The sequence below is a fragment of the Electrophorus electricus genome, chromosome 2 (assembly GCF_013358815.1).
Source record: "Electrophorus electricus isolate fEleEle1 chromosome 2, fEleEle1.pri, whole genome shotgun sequence".
Classification (NCBI taxonomy): Eukaryota; Metazoa; Chordata; class Actinopteri; order Gymnotiformes; family Gymnotidae; genus Electrophorus; species Electrophorus electricus.
This window is the reverse complement of record NC_049536.1, coordinates 24,955,070-24,969,168: the sequence shown is the minus strand read 5'-3', so window position 1 is coordinate 24,969,168 and position 14,099 is coordinate 24,955,070.

Sequence of the window (14,099 nt, the reverse complement as noted above, 5' to 3'; positions counted from 1 at the left end):
GCTTTGTTCTCATTGACCACTTAAGGATTTCACATGGAGCTACAACACATGGAGTGTTTTTGTAAAATTACCAGCCCTAACCTTGATAACATTTTTGTCTAGGCATTTTAATCTCTGCCCTGAGATGAAGGAGAGTGTCAGAATATATACTGGATTCAGCGTATCACTTTGTTCTCTAATATATGATTTCTACCCTGTTTAGACCGTTAGGGTTTGTAAATAAGGAAAGGCCGGTTTTTGTGCGGATGGAGACAAACTAATATCACACGCCAGCACATGGCCTATACTGATGTTTTCTTTTTGTGCTTCAGTGCGTCCCTGCCTTACATGCAAATGCCTGCTTGTATCCTGGGCATGGAGAGGGAAGCAGGTTGGCACTCTCCCGGGACGTCACCCCTCAACCCTGGCACCCCCATCACCCAGCAAATTGTCCTTTTCACGGAAACCATGCAGGCCTTTAAATTGCTTTCAGATGTGATCTTTTAGTTTAAAAAAAGTGGTGCAGCTTCTCTCTCTCTCAGAGGTGGAATTAATGTAGTGGTAATATCTTTAATAAAAGGCTTTAGGAGTCTCTCTAGATTTTGGATGAATATATATGTTGTGGCCATGTGCCTAGAGCTGTGTAAAGTTGCAGGGATGTGTGTGTATGGTATCTGGAGCTGACAATGTCATAGATTTCATTTCTCCAGCTGTTGTGTGCTTCTGTATCTGCACAATTACATTCATTTATCCTTAATATATGGAGGAAAACAACATGTCGAATATGTCAAAAAGAAACAGGTGGAAAGGAGCCATGTGTCAGATCCTGGTGCTTTTTCATAGAGTGTTTCCCGAGCTGCTCATTCCCAAAAGCCGGGTGGCTGAGCTTCACCATTGCTAGACTTTGGGTAACGCCTGACAAAGATGGATTACAACGGTTGTATTCCCCCATGTTTGCACTGCTTTTTTTCTGACTCACTGTACTAATGGTTGTGGAGGATGACTCACAGGTCTTATTCATTCAGGGCTCACACACTGATCATTACAACAAAACTGAGGCTCATGCTGTTGTTTAGTCAGTGTGTCTCTGTTTAAATGATGAATAGCGGTTCAGGAACCTGCAGCATTTATGAGCTTATAATGAACTGATCATTTTTATACAATCATTTGATAATTTTTTTCAGATATGCTGTAAAGGACATAAAATATATATACATCCTGTTTCTCTGTAAGCTCTGTGTACTTTTTTGAATATATATATATATATTGTGATGACCATTGTCAGCCCCCCTTGAGTCTTGGTTCCTCTCAAGGTTTCTCCCTCGTGTTCTTACGAGTTTTACCTTGCCACTGTTGCCCTTGGCTTGCTCACTGGGGGCTTGGACTAGGACAACATCTGATGTAAAAAGCCCTATATATATAAATACATTTTGATTTTATATATATATATATATATGAGAGAGAGAGTGTGTTTGCAGAGAGATCAGTCAGAGTTCCTTCATGAGCTGTGAAAGCAAAGTGCTTCTGAATTAGTAGTAGTAGTAGTAGTTTATATTTGAAAAAGTAGATGTTTAAATCATAACATTCATTCCATGGCAGTGTACATGAGTTTCCTAATTTCATCCCTGCCAGTATATATATTATATATCTATTTATTTATTTATTTATTTATTTATTTTATTGGCTCTGAGTCATGAGAATTTCCTTTTTTCCTCCTTTGCTCAGTGATCCAGAAAGCCTACCCACTCCTTGGGCTATAGCTGCATGCTTCTCACACCTATGCAATGGGCAGCAAACCCATTGCTCTTTATCCCATTGGGTGATAAGAGGAGAGCAGCCTAACAGGTCTCATATGTGCTGTCAACAGGCTCAGTGTCATGGTGGATCTCTTCAAGCCCCTGCAGCCCAGGGGTGAGATGTCTCAGTCCTGGCCTCGCTGCTCTCTCGCCTTACACATACTCAGGAGCGTGAGAGCTTTGACCTCCTGAACCATGAGGCCATTCAACAGCTCTGCCTCAAGTATTTGGGATCTGGAAGAAAAATTAACACCAATTCCTTAGAGAGAGAGAGAGAGAGAGAGAGAGAGAGAGAGAGAGAGAGAGAGAGAGAGAGAGAGAGAGAGAGAGAGAGAGAGAGAGAGAGAGAGAGAGAGAGAGTGAGTGTGTGTGTGTCTGGCTCACAAGTCATCATAATGTATGTTAGTGCTGAAGGCACTGGTTCAAACCTTTCTGTCTCTTTCGTGATGTCCCTGCCCTGCCCCGTGGGATGACTGTTTGTGCAAGCGGATTTTATGCACATGATGCTTTTTCCAGGCAGGGTGCGTGATGGAAAGGGCTGGAAAAAAAGGAAAGTGTCCCATACTTTTAATGAGAGGAAGAGTATGTGGTTGAGAGTGTCATGGCTTTCCTCCCAGAGGAAGCCCCTAGCCTCTGGGTGCGTGCTCAGGCCATGATAGCAGGAGGGAAGGTGGAGACACTCCATCAGACACTTTGCCCCTCTAAAGGCACTTAGCTCCTCCAGTCCTCTCCTGACAGCACGGAAGTCATCTCTGAAACGCTCCTCTGTATTTAGGGGTATGCTTTCTATGATATCATACTCATGACATCCAAATGGCTGCAGCCACACATTTTTAAACACTGCAATAGCAACCTGACTCATCACTTGACTTGCGACTTTGGTTCATTGCTTTATGCTATCCAGTCTCTTTTAGAGAGATAAAAAAAACAGATGAAGGGGATGTGGTAATCTCCATGGTAATCAAGGAGAAAGTGGTAATCCAACCGGAGCAACCGCCCACCATTATTACGTAATACCCTTTAGCACCGTAAAACGTCTGATTGAAGCTTGGAGAGTTTAAAGTCGAATCAAGTATATCTGTTAAAACACGGATAGAATGAATATCTAATAATGTGTATGAACATTTAAATGAACCATGAACAGAAGCCCTCGTTCAAGAAGATAGAGGATATCCTACTTTTTGTGGTTCAGACTTTTAACATCCCCATTTAAATGTCATATAAAGTCGAAAAGATGGTGTTGGTTGAATATAATTGTCCAAAACGCTTAAAACGTGTTGTGCCTTATACTGTCTTAGTATTTTCTAGTCTGACTAGTCTAGTTCGAGTGCTGTCTCTAATCATGTTATACTTGATTAGCATTTTGGATTTCTTTTAACTGGTTTATTTGACAAATGTAGAGATCAGTAGCACTGAAAAATATTAACTACAGTGTCAATTGCATATTTATTGGTTAAAATGAATTTAAAAGAACTTAAGTGCAGAAGAACTGCGTTTAATTCTATATTCATTTCTTCCCCCCCACCGAATAAAGCTAAACTCTAGGCGACTGCGAAAAACAGGGACTAATTGCCAACAGATGTGCTCGTGCTTCACACAATTCACGAACGTGCCTCATGGTAGCAGAGAGGTGCCAGTCCAGTCTCGCGTTTGATTACGAGTTCGATTTGTCTTTTAAAACCAGAGCTCGCATTTCAGGTCACACCTCTAGCCTACAAAAGATGCAAGTCGGATTTAATGGCTTCATGAACTCGCTTCGTGTAAATAAATGCATCGCTCCTAAGGAACAAATGACTCTGTCTCTGCATTTGGCAGCAGTGCTCTACGTCGGAGGATCGTTTCGTCAGCTGTGCCAGACCTGCCCTTGTGTGCGCAGCAGAAGGTTCTGACAAGCCTCTCGTTTCTGTCCACTTCAGCTCTGAACAGTGCCAGGGCCTTTATTCCTTATCCTTTATTTGATCACTAAGCAAGCCTGATTAGAATGATTGTAATAAATGTCTTAGGTTTCTCTTCAGCAACATGATGCTGTTGTCTTGGGCGGTTAGATATGATGTACTTTGTTTGTTTTTGTTTATTTGTTACATCAGATATTAAACGGTATTTTGAAAAGCAAAGGCGATCGTTTGTAGTCAGTGCTATTATCACTAATGTTTGCAGTCTAACGCTTAGCGTTTCCCAAACGTGCAATATTTGAGTGGTATTTTTAGTAGTTTTCACGTAAGTGTTTTTAGGCCTCCGACTATGAAAAAGAAAGATGGTGCACTAAATAAATCAAATTTAATTCTCTAAAGTCAGTCGTAGGCCCAACACTTTGTTGAAACAAAGTTTTAAAAAATAGAAATTGGTGACTTGATAATTATACGGAATTACTGTGTGCTAAAACAGGTTTTTCTAAAGAAGTCTTAATTCTTGTAGAGTTCTTTTAGTCTATTAACTCTTTTCCGGATTCTGCTGTGGTCGATCTGATTTTCTTCAAACATGGAGGTTAACGGTGTTCCTTATGGACCTACCAATAAAGGCACTAGCTGGCTTTAGGCCATGGCGCTCACGATTTGCGAACTGATCTTTATGAGAGAAAGCTGTATATGAGAGTATTTTCAAAACTTTGAAAAACTTCGTTAAATATTTGTTACAGCTTTTGAAGGGAACGGAGGGACAGTGGTGAATTTGGAGCGCCTTGGCGAAATAGGTTAGAATACTTCCAGACACAGTAATTGTCAGATGCAGTCAAATCCAGCTCCTTGTTCCCATCCTCTCGAAAGCCACGGTGCATGCTTTGACTCCTAAGAGGGAAGCCCTCTTCAGCGCTGTACCCCACAATCGCAATTAAAACCACATGGCAGAAAATGTCAGCAGTTTTAGTAAATAAGGGAGTTGATTTGCAGCTTAATCTAAAGAAGGTATTTTATATGGCTACATAAAGATAATGACAAATATCAGTGGGAGTACGGTAACGAAGCTAATATCGGTTATTGTTGTTGTTTTTGTTGTATTGAGTCGTTCAACTTTTACAGAAAATAAATTTTAATTAGAACTAGAAAGGCAAAGTTCGTGAGGGAACTTTGCTTGACAAAGCGACTATTCTGGCTGTTTTAATGCTGATAACCCGATAAATACTGTGTAATTATGTTAAACGTTGTTTAAATGTAAAATGAATTCCGGAAATACTGTTAAAATTCTGAAATTCTGTGAAATGATGTTAAACGCTGTATACAATTAAAGAGTCTTCCATTATTTTAACCCTGGCTACAAAATTCATCTTATCCCTAGAAAATAAGAAACATAACATAAAAAACACGGAAACATATGATAACACACAGTTTACCAATATGCAATGAAAACGGTTCAATAACCATTCAGCGTATATTTTCTATACTTGCACCAGTAAGTGTAGAATTCCGTCTCCAGAGTTCTATTGCTGGGCAAGTATTTCTTCTCAAAAGAACCTTGGAAAGCTGTTTATTGCAAATACGAGTGTTTTGTTGTAAATATTAGCACACCCTTTGAACTGTATGGGAAACAACTTAAGAGAACTTTTAAATTGTGCACGTGTTTTCCTTTCGACGGTTTTTGAATGTTTTTAAATAGCAATGACAGAGATATTAGGCGGACGCACAAGTCCTAATGAGGTCTTTTTCAACCTGTTGAATGGTCATAAGCACCCCGCAGTGGGCCCTGCTAACCCGAGAGCTATTTAATCCACTGGAGGGGCTTAGTGCAAGTGTCGCTTGGCTTAGTGTCAGGAGAGACCAGAACGGAGCTTCAGAAGCAGCGGCCTGTCACGTGGAAAAACAAGATATATCAAACCAACTTACTCTGAATCCTGACAAAGATTATATCGACAGGCTTTTGGCATTAATTAGGGAGACTGCGGTTTGAATAATGGAGGACGTGCTTTTTGATTTTGATCAAGATCCTTCAAATGACTTCGCTTTCTGGGGCCAAATGGATCCTAATTTCCAGTTTCAGTCACAACTGGATTCTATCTTTTTTGACTGCACAGCAGTGTCAGGGCAGTTGTCACCATGGTCCTCCTTTGGATGCCAGCCTATGTTTCCCGATGAGCAACTGACCTTCACCGACTTAGACTCCCAGTCCCCTCGGCTGGATGCCGGTGCTGAAGCGGACAGCTCCCTGGTGGAGGAGCCCCAGGAGATGAGCAGGCGTAGCCAGCGTCGCCTAGCAGCGCATCACCCGTACAAGGTGCAGCGCCATGCTGCCAACATCCGAGAGCGGAAAAGAATGTTGAGTATCAACTCTGCGTTTGAGGAACTGCGCTGTCATGTCCCCACGTTTCCGTACGAAAAACGACTTTCCAAGATTGATACCCTAAGACTAGCTATTGCTTACATCGCGCTTCTGAGGGAGATTCTTGTGTCCGGATGTGATCCAAAGTCATACGTAGACGAATGTATGAAAAACGGATACAAAAATCAAACTAATGCAATTTGGAATACAAGTGGTGAGTGATAAATAGACTACCGTAGATTGCTAGATACGTTAGGCTTCTTTATTATATGAATGTCAATTTTCGTAACCTTTTTGGCCTTTTGAAAATAATGAGAATTCATTGGCCGAATTAAGTGAGATTGCACATGAATTCCATTGCACGATATATGTAGTAGTTGACGTTAATAACGGGGCCTGGTGTAGCTACGCTGCTGTTAAACGTAGTATTGCCTGTTCTAGGTGATAAATAACGGGGGTGAAGTTACCGTGCCTGGACGTACACTGATACGGAACAAAATTAATTAGACTCGAATGTAGAGACTTGGATACTTCTCGTATCTACTGGATAGTTATTATGTATTTAAACTTCAAAGTCAGGAGCAATTTACAGTCGAACTTTATTATATAGCTACACATAGGTATGTAGCTAGTTTGTAAATGTTAGATCGAATTTCCGGTTTTGTTGTAGGTAACAGAATAGCTTCACAATAAACAAAGAACGGGGTGACCTACTGCAGAGGTAGGTTAAATAACATAATAAAACCAATCAAACATTGAGCGGTCACTTTATTAGGTACAACTACTGTTGTAAATAGATACAGTATAAACCAATCTATATATTATTATTGGAGTTTGGGGGTTCGAATCCTAACCAAGGCATCTCCAGTGTGGTCCCTCAGGCAAAGTCCTTAACGCATCCCACCTACCTCACTAACAATGGGAGTTAAAAACCAGTCACACCAGCTCGGATGTGGCCTGGGTCTGCATTGGATGCTGGGGGACCAGGGCGATACGATGAAAAGTGGAACCCTGAAACAAATACAAGACACTCACTAATTTCTACACAAAGTTCTACACCTGCCTCCCTCGGGTGGTCTTTTCCCTTCAAGCTCGGGTCTTCTACAAGAGACCTGGCAGCTTGAGGATCCTGTGTAGTATCTTAGCTGTTCCCAGGACTGCACTCTTCTGGATGGAGATCTTGGATGTTGTTCTTGGGATCTGCTGGAGCCAATCTCCCAGTTTGGGAGTCAGAGCCTGCTCCTTAAATAAAATGGTAATTCATGTTAAAGGCCACTGGGAACATGGCACAATTGTATAGAAAACAATTAGTTACAGGGCTACCCCTAGCATAAGTCAACTAACTTCTGAGTACATTGAGTTGATAGACAAAAGACTGTTAGCCTGTAGGAACAAGCATATAAGCATACAAGCATATAAGTTACAATAGATGTACCTCATAAAGTGATTGCACACTGTAAAGACTGATACAAGTAAACACTATTGATCATACTAGACCAAATCATGTGTTAAATTTACTCAGAGCTGCGGAAACAACATAAATGTATTCTTGTGCATACAATGTTCACAGTTATATTGAAGATGTATTACTTTATGAAACAAAGCTCTAATTAGAGGAAAACGCACAGGACAAATCATGGCGCACATGAGCTACTTTTTCTAGATTAGCATAATTACATTTTCTTAACAAGAGGGAATATGCAAATACATAGGAGCTCATTTGACTCTAAATGAGGCTTCTGTCACTTAAACAGACAGCGTTAAACAGTCCTCTTTGTTTATGTTTTATTCCCAGCTGTCTAGTCCTTGAGGTTGGCACTCAAAAGCTCCCTTTGCTCTAACACACATGTACTTTCACTGGCCTCAATAAGGTGCTGTGTATTTTGCTTAACTGTGTTGCAGAGCTGCCTCTCATCGAGAGGAGGGGTTGAATGAAGAAGGGGGCTTATTTGTGCTCCTTCTGTTGGCCCTCAACCTGTGACTCGTTCGGCGTTCATTAAAATGTATCTAAAGGCTCATGTTTGTCCTGCTTTTGTCTTCTTCAACTCCAGATCTGACGGCTCGCCTTTCTTGGGTAAAGTGGGATTAGTTCATGGGACTGCCTAGCTCGGCTCTGGGGAGAGACCCTGTCTCCCCACTCCTCCCCGGCCTTGGTGGCAGATTGGCACCATGGCACACTGACATCTGCAGACTTCTCACGACGCAGCACCCCTCAACCTAGCACGTGGCACACTGCACACCTTTTATATTCTAATTTGTTGCGGCCAAGAGAATGAGGCTCTGTGTTTTGCTCTGCCAGTTCAGTCATGTGCTAATGGTGAATGAAGCCAGGTTCAAGAATTATCAAGGTAAAGACATGCCACTTGTCTTTACAGGACAAAAGGAAACTGCTGAGGATCTTGGGATGCTTGTTTATGTGTTTTGGATGTATTTCAATATGAGTGCAAACTATAGGTGGAAATTTGATGCATATAAAGAACACATTTTAGAATATTGTTTTGGCCTGTTTTGCAAATATTGACTGTAGTTTTAATATATTTCTGCTTTTATTTTCTCTTTGGATAATTTATTAAAATTAATGTCATATTTAGAAGCTTTTTTTTGTTTTTATTGCTATTCCTCTTACAATCATTTCAATGTTTTTCCATTATTTTCCGTTAAATACATTTAAAAGGTGATACTAAGCACAGCATAATAGCTGAATTTATTTCCTTTGTCAGTTCCGGTGATTCAAATGGAAGAAACAGCCAGGCATGTTTTCATTATCATTGTTTCCTTTTATAAATGCAGGTTATTTCTAAACAGTTTAACAGGGAAAAAAATCTTTAACCACAACAGTGAATGTGCATCTGCTACAGTTGTGTGTGCGCGTGCATGGCCTCAAAAAAACAGTGAGCATTGCATGCACAGCCGGTGGCTCCTAAGCTTGGGTCCCCCACTCACACACTGCACTTGTTTTAGCCATTTCCCTTTTGGTAATGGCTAACTCAGGGGGCCTCTTGGAACTTACTCACTTCCACATAGGGAACTAGAGAAGGAGTTTTCCCATGACTCTCTGTCACATGCAGATTCATGGAAAATGTGATGAATATGATGACTATGCTTCCTCCTGTGATGGCAAGCATTCTAGAAAAGCATGTAAGGAAAGTTTTTAAAAACCACCTGGATTTCAGGTGAGATGTGTGAGACGACTCCTCTCTGTCCTGTTCTGCAGGTGCAGTTTCTCAGCTGTTAATAGCCCTCAGAGGATATAATTAAGCAAGAGCCCTGCATCATATGGAAAGGTCATTAGAGATGTAGTCCACCTGAAAGGTTTCAACTCGCTTAAACGTTCAGGTTCATCTACGGGTAAGGATCCTTGGACAGTCCTCCTGTGGACCCAGAGGCGTGGTCCTCTCAAGCCTCATGTGCTTTGTGATTGTCTGGCTTCACCTGTTGACTGGATATTACTTTCTTGACTACAAAACCTCATGCTGTTTTACACGCTGTATATGCACCTCTGTTTAACTTCATCCCGCCTCAAACGTTTTAGGGGAGGGGGGAGTGTTTCAGCCCTGGTCTTCAGAGACTGGTGCAGACTTCATTTAGACTTTTGGCTGACACCTGTTCCTTGATGATGTGCTTAAAAAGACCCCCTGTCCATCTCAGGGGGGCACTGGAAGCTTCACGATGGCTCTCCTGGTCCCAGCCACAGCCGCATAGCACCAGCCCTGATGTGCTATTACCATTACCAGAGGCTTCAATTACACCACTCAGCCAGAGTGCTTCTCCACTTACATGTTGTGCGGCCCAAGAGAAATCTCCCATGTCAGTGTTACATGCAGTCTGTGTGATTTACACCTCTGTCAAGGTAACGGTGGAGGTCCGGCTCTCTGCTCCTCGCTGGGGACTCGGGGAACGTCTGGTGTGTGGAACAAGGGATGTTTTCATAACATGAGGTGAGAGGAAAAGGTGTAACATAAAATTTGCTGGGTAACTGTTGTATAAAGATTATAATGTGCAGTTCACTGGCAATGTAATTGAGTACTTGTCTGTAATTGCAGTAATTAGTGATAATTGATCCATAGTACATAATTACTATTGTCTCCCTCTAGTGGAACATGCTGTTTTGTGTGGGGTTTTTTGTTTGTTTTCACAGGCAGTAGAGGAAGGAATTATCAAGATCAGGGCTTGGTTTCCCAAAAGTGTTGTAAAACAAAGATCTTATTTAAATGGCAGAGTGAGTATTACATGGAACACACTCTCTCTCATTTAAGATGATCTCAAAGCTCCACTGATTTTGTGAAAGAGGGCCAGGTCTGGTGCAAGAAGTGAAAAAACACCATCCAATTAATATTTCACAATATTTTAGTGGAATGGCACTGAACAGCATCTGAGCGTGCCAATCAGTGTTCAGCAGGGTACATCAATGAGATGGAAACTATCACTGGATTATAATCAACATTTTGCTGCAAGCCCCAGGTCATTTGTTGTAGGGTTTGTCATCTGAGCCTGAGTCATCACTAATGTGCTAAGAGCAGTGGCAGGAAGTTCTCCTGAAGCAAGAGAGGGCGTGGGCTTTACTGTGTACCCTTCAGAACCACGTCTCTGATTTGAGCACAGCGCTTTCACTGGATGGAATGTCATAACACTCAAGGTTATAGTCCCACACTGTCATTACAGACAGGACTAATATCTAATTCAAATCCATTTTTGAAGATGAGAATAAAAGACTAGCGACTGCCTTAACTACACAGTACTCTCGATGGGAAATCACAGTGTATGCCTGTAATCATTTTCTGTAACCAGAACTCAGTATGTTCAGGGATTTATTTAAGACAGATACAGGAGCAAAGATCACACAAATATCATTCCTGCAGAACACTGATGAATGTTTTTCCATATTTCCATACCAAGCAGTATACTGAGTTCTGGGGGCTAATTGTCTCTCAGATGTGTAATACGTCAAATAATTGTATTACATTTTCCCACAATATTTTGCTTATTACTGATTATACTTACAAGGCCCTGCTACATTCCGATAGACGTCACAGAAGAATGTGGTTTTCTCCTTAAAGTAGTGTTTCCAATTATCTATGTACAGTGGATAGACTTCATAGAGTATTATGAGGATAATTATTGTTCTTTAAGCTGAAATCACAGCTTTCTTATGTAATAGTACTTTAAATTATCTTGATAATATGCAGTGCTTTTGTTCTGTTTTAATTAAAGAAAACGGTGGCAGCGTACAGTGACTCATTCTTCTTTCATAGCATTCTTCCTGCATCGCTTACAGACACATCCATTTTTTCCTTTGTTGACATGTATTTTGGAATTCAAGAGGTAATGGGGAATTCTGATTTAAGCAAGCAAGCATTTAACTATTCACACTGATTTCTCCCATTTCTGGGTATTTCTGGGTCCTCAAAGATTCCTCAAATCTGTCATACCAGAACAGAACTAGGGAACAAAGAAATTTGTGTTGTCGTTCATAAAGCCAGGAATAGCTTTGCCAGGGCACAAAATTTTATTTTGGGTTTACACTTTACTGTAAATGTCATTCTAGTGTTTACACCAATCACAGCACCATTATTCTACCACGCCTGCTCAATCAGCCGGGTAAACAGGCTGTGTTTGCCCAGGTCAGAGTGGTAGGGCTGGCCACCTGGACCCTCACACCCCTGCAGACCTGGAGCTAACCTTGGCACCAGGACTACAAGTGTACTTCTCTTTAAACGCCAGCGTTTGCACAGAAAAGAGTATGAGACATGACGGGGAGCTGCCTGCACACTCGCTCCAGTCAGCAGCTGACACGGGCAGCAAATTCTTCAACGGCTCTAATAATTCCCCATTCAAATGTAAGCGGAATTCTGATTAGATTTTAAGAAGGAATGAAAGATGAATGTTACATGATGGCAGAAGGTACAGAAAGTAGCACTGGGAAGTTGGAAAAAAGAGGATGAGTCCGAGGCTACAGTGTTTCTGGTCAGTTGTCATGATAAACCAGATCCAATAGTCACTGAGCATGTATAATAGGGCTTAGAAGAGAAACACCACACAGTATGCCCGAAAGATAGAATTTACCTTAAAAACCTACAGGTACAAATTCACAGGATTCCACTCTTGATTCCACTGTACGTCATTCCTCCAGCAACATCATGTCTTTTAACTGTCAATCAAAAAGATAAGTAAATCAAAAGACTGAATGTTTGAATGAATTATTAAACTCTTAACTATGTGCCTAAATAGGAATGCATATGGCTAGGGTAAGGTCTGCAGAGAGAAGGGAGAGGAGTAGCTCTTCAGTGTCTAATGTGTTCAGCCTGCTGCATTTGAAATGAGGATTTCCTGGAGGAAATCAACTGGAAACGAACATCAGACATTGTTCTTTTTATGATTTTACTCCATTTCACTTTATCACTTTGGAAAATTAACATCTCTATAATGCAAATAAATGTAAATGATCAACACTGGTACAGAACAATGTTTTTGCAAATTTATTTTATTATAATGAAAGCATGGTATGCCCGGCGTGTCAGAGCCCAGTCTGTTGTGTGTGATGGAAGCGTTCTGGCCCATTTGCTTCACCTCAGCTAAAATCAAAGCAAGCAGCAGCATTCTGGGGCCCCTGGCACCCTGGCGAGAGGCCACTAAAGCCCCGAGATCCAGCCCTGACAGCAGGCCGAGAGGGTGAAGCCTGCATCGTATTAAACAAACCTAAATACTTCAAGCTGTTACTCCCTCCCTAATGAAACATTTATGAAGGGCCCCTAATGCGATTTCAGAAACACCTTGTCGTCCGGGTTGAAAAAAAAAATGCAGAAAATTTGAGAGAAAGAAAATGACTTCCCTTTGAATGTATCTTAAAAATAACAAAACTGAATGTAAATAAACATGTTTTTGTTGATATCACACATTTAATTTCTAACAAAATTGTTTTATGAATGTGCTTTACAGGTCTTAGCATATTTGTCATTGCCATGTCTTGTTTTTAACAATTAGATAGTTGTAATAAAGTAACCACTGATTTGGTGTACACTGAAAAAAATCACATATGTTAAAAAGTTAATAAGCAGAATTTTCTGCTCATAGCAGCAACCATACTGGAGCTTTATGCTGCTCACTTTATTGTGTTTAGGTAAAGTCACACTAAACTTTTGTTTTGGTTTTTACATAATTACGTAAGTTACAAAATTATATCTGATTTAAATCTGAAAAACAAGAAAAGTAAAAAGTAAAAGTTCTAGTGTCACAGCTTTTCTTCAGTGTTCAACAAGAAAGCAATTTCCTTATGTAAAGTTTATTATTGGTGGGCAACGCCACTAAACAACTCCTGCCTTTCTCATAGGTGTTGAGGCTAAGGGTGCAAATGCAGACATTATGTATGCAAACAGAGGTGTTTGTTGGAACACATTTACACTGTTAGTTCACTGAGGCCTGTCACAGTCGCACAAAGCAATCGTGGACACTCAGCTACTTGCTAGAAAGGTGGGAGTCCTGGCAATATTAGTGCTGAACACAGGACCAGTAATGCATTGGGCCACTGCGCAAACATTCCCCGTACATTTAAAGAATTGTGAATATTGCCATCGCTTCACGCTTTCTTAGTACTGACACAGGTGCCTGGTACAGAGCAAGCAGTAGCAGCAGCTGCAGTCTTGTTGAAACTGACGGCACTAGTACTAATCAAAGCAGCAATAATGCCAATGAAAACCAGCTGCATCTATTTCCCTGCAGAGCATCTCTTGCTCATCTTGATATAAGGCACATATTGCGTGCACACGCTTAGTGAGGCACACAGACAGGAATATGTGGACCTACGAAACACATGTGAGCGAAAACACGCACTACGTACAGCTGACCTTCCGATCTGGCTAGGATCACCTGGTGCAGGCCATAGTGGTATCTGTGCTGTTAAAGCTCACCGGTCATAAAGCACGTCCTACTGCTCATCATGTTCACTCCTAAAACCAGGGGTGCCCATATGCCGTTCATAACCAGGGGTGCCCACTTCCATCTGTTCAGCTGAAACTTTGATTGTTCAGGGAAACACCTATTAAAATACTGCCAGGTGCCAGCGCCACGCAGTCACTCACT